Here is a 6,231-nt window from a genome sequence, read left to right on the forward strand (position 1 = left end):
ACCAGGCAACTCCTGGGGTTTCACGGGTGCTGCTGGCCAGGATAACCTTGCCAATGACATCTGGCTGCCCTCCGGCCCATCCATTGCTGGGTCTCCCCCATCCCACCTCTCCACCCTCCCCATCTGGAGGAGCCCAGATACAGCCCCAGCTCACCCTGACCTCCCTCCCCGACTTCCCCGGCGAAGCCCTCACGTGAACGTTCTGCTCTGAGTGCAGGAAGCGTACCCGGGGGAGGGTCTGAGATGCTTTGCCCTGTTCCAGTCATTTCTGAGCCGTGAGAGGGGTTGTGGCCAGCACACACACTTCTCCTTTGCACCAACCGCAGTCTCTCAGTAGACACAGCTCCCGCCATCCACACAGTCCCTCAGCTCCGTCCCGGCCCTGCCGTCTTTACTGGCCACAGGCGCAGACAGGTTGTCTTAGCATTACAGGCGCCAAGTGCGTGAACCTTCACGTCCCAAACCGTGAGCTTGTTGAGGGAGAGGCAGTCTGAGTGTCTCCCCTGGAATCCGGCTCTGTGCACAGCTCCTGGTACAGGGAGACTCCAACCCAGCCAGCCACTGCCCCAGCCTTGCCCACCAGCATCTGCCTTCATCTTTCCCCGCTCAGGAGGGTACTATTTCTGGTCAGCGAGCTCGGGCATCTCACTGCCCTCCTCAGGAAACTCTCTCTCAAGAGAACACACTCCTCACCAGTCCTCCACCTAGTTCTAATCTTATTGTAGTTATCAAAATAATATCTTTTCATTGCAGAAAACCTGGGGAACACGGGAAATAAACTGCATTATTCAAAGTATATTTTCAAAAATCTCTTCATTCATTCATTCATTCAATCAATCAATCCTTCAGCAAATACTTGAGCTAACAGTTCTCTCCCAAAATAAGCATGAGAGAGGGAGAAAATACAAGTCCCAGAGCAATTCTCACTCTGCATGGAACTACATGTTGATTTCAATTAAATATATATTATATTGAAATGCTCCTTGGGCTCACATTTCATCTTGGATTGAAATGTCCATTAGCAGCCATTCCGTATTTCCTTTGTCCATTTAGATGGGATTGGATTCTGAGCTCCCGACTCTCCTGGGCATGGTGCTGCTCTGAGAGCACACCCTGCCTCTCGGCCATCTTGGAGTTCTTCCTTCAGCTCCGGGCTAAGAGGTTTGAGATCCCAAATGCTTTCTCTTCTTATAAAAATCTCTTCGCCCAACTTCTACCGAATCCACGATGGGCGACGCATTTTCCTTTGCACCGCGCTCTGAAAAGGGAAAGCTATTGTCTAGCGCGGGGCCTTCAGATCTCGTTGCTGGTGCTGAATTTAGGCATCTTTTCTTCTACCTGATTTTTCCCCCCTCTTAACTTTGAAATGATGAAAACAGGTATCAATTATGACTCTAAAAAACAATTGTCATTTAAATGAATGGGAATCTATTTCACAGAGAATGTGAGCGATAATGCACTTGTCTCCTGCCAGCACTGCCCCCATCCGATCCTATTGTAACCGGGAGCTTGAGGTGGAGAATAAACTCCCATCTCCTTTAATATTCAAATCCACGTGGCTCCAAGCTCTGTTCTGTTCTCTGTGAGGGCGTCTTTCTTTCCTAGTGCCGCCTGCTCATGCAAAGTTCAAGGATCCCAATGATGTTCACTGTACGTGGTCCGTGTGTGGCCTGGTACGTTTGAACCCCGAGGGGAAAAGTCATAGTATGAACCCATTTCCTCCCAGGTGACTCTGTCCCCGAAGCAGAGTGCCTCTCTCATCCCAGTGACCTTCCTGTCTAAGGCAGTGGTTCTCAACCTTCTGGCCCTTTAAATACAGTTCCTCATGTTGTGACCCGACCATAAAATTATTTTCGTTGGGACTTCATAACTGTAATGTTGCTACTGTTATGAATCGTCATGTAAATATCTGATATGCAGGATGGTCTTAGGCGACCCCTGTGAAAGGGTCGTTCGACCTCCAAAGGGGTCGCGACCCACAGGTTGAGAACCGCTGGTCTAAGGAGTTCTGGGTGGGAGGTGGGTCCATGCCTCTCATGCCTGCAGAGCGCCAGGCCTCCCAAATACCCTGTTCCACCTTCCCGCCGTGCAGTGGGCACTGCAGGCCCTGGAGGGTCTCCTCCTCTTGGGTCTCCGCGAAGCTCCTGGATTTAGTCTTGGCTTCAGCACTTATTAGCTGTAACCTCTGGGATCCCCGCCCTGACCTCCAGGTTTATTATCTGTAAAGTTGGCACCAAAAGCCGACTGAGAGTGCTAGCCATTCTCAGTCGTGGCTCCTGGAGTGAGAGGGACCCCTTCTCCCCATCACAGGGAGAGGAGTCTGCTGGGGAAGCTCATCTCAGAGCCTCAGAAAGCTGGGGTGGCCGTGAGCCCCTGCTCCTCCTGCATCCCCTGGGCTTGTCAGGAATGGAGAACCTCACCCCTCCCCTGACCTCTGGAGTCAGAATCCCAGGGTGGGGCCCAGGAATCTGTGTTTAACAAGCTCTCCAGGTGATTCTCATGCCCTCGAGGTTTGAGAACCATTGTTCCAAACCGTTTTCTCACCTTCTCCTCACCCACACCCCAGCCATTTTGACCCTGAGACCCAGGAGACAACAGATGGGGTCTCCTGGTCCCCGGTGGAGTGTCACTCAGCACTGCCTTTAAACCCGTTCCGAGAATCCCTCTAACGGTCACCGGGCCAGCTCAGCCACCCTGTCCTTCTCCACACTCCACCTCCCCTCTCAAGACTCTGCTTCAGGAGCTCCCCTTGCCATCGGCTTAACCAGGCCCAACATCCCCCTGGCTCTGTGCGACTTCCCTCTCCTTCCTGCTGGAGCCCACAAGACTCTGTCCTTCTGTCCATCTGTAATCCTGGTCCCTTTTCCAGACCCTCCCTCACTCTCCTGACATCCTGGTTGTGAGACAGACTCGTCTAATTCAAGTCCTGCCCTACGATGGTGCTGAGATCCAGGCACGGGCCTTAATGCCCTTGAGACTCGATTTCCTCCTCTGTGAAATGCAGATGGCAGCAGGGCTGTGGCAGGACTGAGATGAGGTCCGGGCACATGCCTGGCATGTCCTGGCTGCTAAGCCATGAGCCGTCAGGAGGTGGAGAGGGAGAAACAGAGTCCGCCTCCCGAGGGTACTCACAAGGGAAGAGCAGGGGATGGTGGCACTGGAGGAAGATCAGCCACAGGAATTACGTTCCGGTGCGAGGCTCAGCGCCCCCTCTCTCTCCCACTTTCACCGCCAGCCTCACCCCTGGTACACGGGGCTCCTGGCAGGTGGAGGAGCCTTGTTTACAGATTCACGCTCCCGTGATAGTCACATAGTCACCCCCCAAGTCTTCCTGCGACTCGGGGCCCTCGGCTCAGCTGTGAAAGCTGCAATGAGGAAGGAGGCCGTTCTGCCTGGAGAAAACTTGCCCGGAGTGAATCAATCCTTCCTGTCTCTTGTCCCAGGTTCCACGGTTGCTGAGCTCGCTGCATTGTACTCGTCAGCTCGAGGGCTGTCCTCTCTTCTTCTTCAGGGCAGGGACTGTGCCTCAGTCATGTTGGTGTTCCCCAGGCCCTGGCACAGAGGGCATGTCCCATACATGATACAGAAAGCCCCGCGGCCCCAAGTTCTTAAATCTACCTTTTTTGGGGAGTTGGGGTGGGGTGAGGGACTAGGATACCAGAAACTCAATCTTCCTTCCAAAGGCTCTGAGCCTGGGAGGCGCTGCCTAAATTGCAGGGCAGGTTGGATCTGGGGATCTGACCACAGACAGCGTGTGCCCACAGCCGTCCCCATGGGAACCGTGTCAGGCAGAGCTCCAGCCCAGAATGAGCAGCCTGCCTCTGGTTTGAACCTGGCGGGGGCCAACGTGGGCACAGGGCTGGCTCGGGCCCCCCGCAGGCCCCATTTCAGGCGCCCCAGAGGGGCTGCGGCTGCAGGGACCAACCAGGTGGGCAGGTTGCCCTGGAAACCGAGCTCCTAGCCTTCCCTGGTGCTTGGAGTTCTGACAGGGAGACTAGACTCCACAGAGCACCCTCGCCCCTGGGCCCCTCCTCACCTTCTCAGACTGAGTCCAGGGCATGTCATGGGCACAGAGATGGATGACAGGATCGGAGGAGCAGGAAAGGCGGAGGGACCTAGGAACTGGAACGATTCTCTCCCTTCCACCTCATCTGCCAGGTTCCTGGGGACAGCTATTGCCTGGAAGGAGACGGCTTACCCAAAAAGCAGTAACCAAAGGCACCGTCACATTTGGGGAGTTTGTGGTGTCAAGAGCCTTGGAGTAGATCTTGAGTTCTCATCCTTGTCCTCAGATGTCATAGCTGGGTGTCACTGGTGAAGCCGCTCAACCGCGCTAAGCCTACTGTTTCCCTGCGTAGAAAATCAGGAGCCTGTTATGCACCAGGTATCATGATTCAAAGGTAAAGTTAAGCTATAAAGCCCTTATACTGCTAGGGGCTTGTTACTCTAGCAAGCTGAAAACATAATCTGTGTTCAAAGGAAAGATGAACCCATGCATGACAAACCACTGGTGGATTCAAAGGAACAATTGCTTTTTTCCTTCAATGAGTCTTAGCTCAGTACCTTTCTATCTAGACTGGCCTGGTGCCAGGGGCTGGAGACTCAGGACTAAGTTCATGGACCCTCTCTGGGTCCAGCCTCGGAAAAGGGCTCTTTGTTGACCTACTGTGTTGTCTAGTACGTCCCACTTTTCTCAAGGAGCAGGAAGACAACTTAGGGAGATGAACACAAGACGTAGTCTCTAAAACACAGAAGGAAGGTTGTAACTTATTGGGGAAGAGGACTTTAATGGGTGTTTTTACTCGTGACAAGAAGTTTCTGGGGTGAAGCATGAAAAGAAGAGGTTGAGTCAAAGGGCGTGAAAATTGGTCTCATAAAATTGGTGTCATACAATTCTCTGGTTGTCTGGAGCCAAAGAAATCTTTGTAAAATATGTTGCTTTGTGGAAAATAATTGTCCCCTTACTATACTGAGAGTGCCCTGTGTACCCAATTCCAGCATGTGTGGAGGTTGGGGGAAGGGTGTTCCCTCACATCCAACAAGCAATTCTAGCTGAGTGTCCCTACAATTCAACTCAATTCTGACACTATCCACCTGGAGACAGTGTCAGATTCCATAAGCTAAGAGCTCAGCCCTCCGCTTCAGATGCCAGTCGCAAGCCCAACTGGCTGTAAATGAGAGATTTGATTAATTTCCAACAGTGGCTCACAGAACTCAGGGAACCCATTTATTCTCTAGATGATCAGCTTATTAGAAAAGAATGTAACTCAGGAACAGCCAGATGGAAGACATGTGGAGGGCAGGGTATGGGGAGAGGGCCGAGCACATGCCACTCTCCCCAAATCTCCACACGTTCACCAACCTAGAAGCTCCCCAAGTCTGGTCCTCTGGGGCTTCATGGAGGCTTGATTACATAGGCCTGGTTAATTCAACCATTGGCCATTGGAGACTGAATCAACTCCAGGCCCCCGCTCACGCCCCCACTGTCCCAGAGGGTAACCAAAAGTTCTACCCTCTAATCACATGGTTGGTTCTCCTGGCAACCAGCCCCCATCCTTAGGTGTGGTCCAAAAGTCACCTCATTTAGGAGCTCCGTGCCAGGAACAAGGACAAGGAGCAAATATGCATTTCTTATTATAAATCTCATCACATTTGCATTCGTTCATTTTTCATGATGTTCTACCTCCCCTTCTGGAATGTGAGCTCCATGGGCTCAGGGCTTCATCTTTTCTTTCTATAACCTCAGTGCTCAGCAGACAGACGTGGTAGGTTCTTATTACCATGGTTTGGAGGGTCAGGGAATATATTCCCAAGGGAGTGATGTTTAGTCTGAAAAATGAAGGATGACTAGAAATGAGTAAGTGAAGCGGAGGAAATTAAATATAAGAAAACAAGAAAGAATACTGTCTTCAAGGTTGCCGAGTTGGAAGACCGAGTGTGATGTTCAAGCATCTGAAAGTAGCCCAGTATCACTGGGTCTTGGAAATGGGGGTGGGTGGGGGTTGTCACCACTGAGTTGAGATGTTGGGGAGAGCTAGCTCATCAAGCTGCTGCTGGGATCCGGGCCTCCATTGCAACGGCAATGGGCAGCCGGTTAGGGGTTTCCAGCAGAGGATTTTCTGATCAGGCGTCTGTTATAAAGAACATTCTAGCCCTTGTGTGTAGAGTATATTGGAAGAAGCACCGCCCTCCCCTCCTCCCCCCCCCCCCCCCCCCCCCCCGAGCTTGTCA

The sequence above is a fragment of the Myotis brandtii genome, unplaced genomic scaffold (genome assembly GCF_000412655.1).
Source record: "Myotis brandtii unplaced genomic scaffold, ASM41265v1 scaffold134, whole genome shotgun sequence".
NCBI lineage: Eukaryota > Metazoa > Chordata > Mammalia > Chiroptera > Vespertilionidae > Myotis > Myotis brandtii.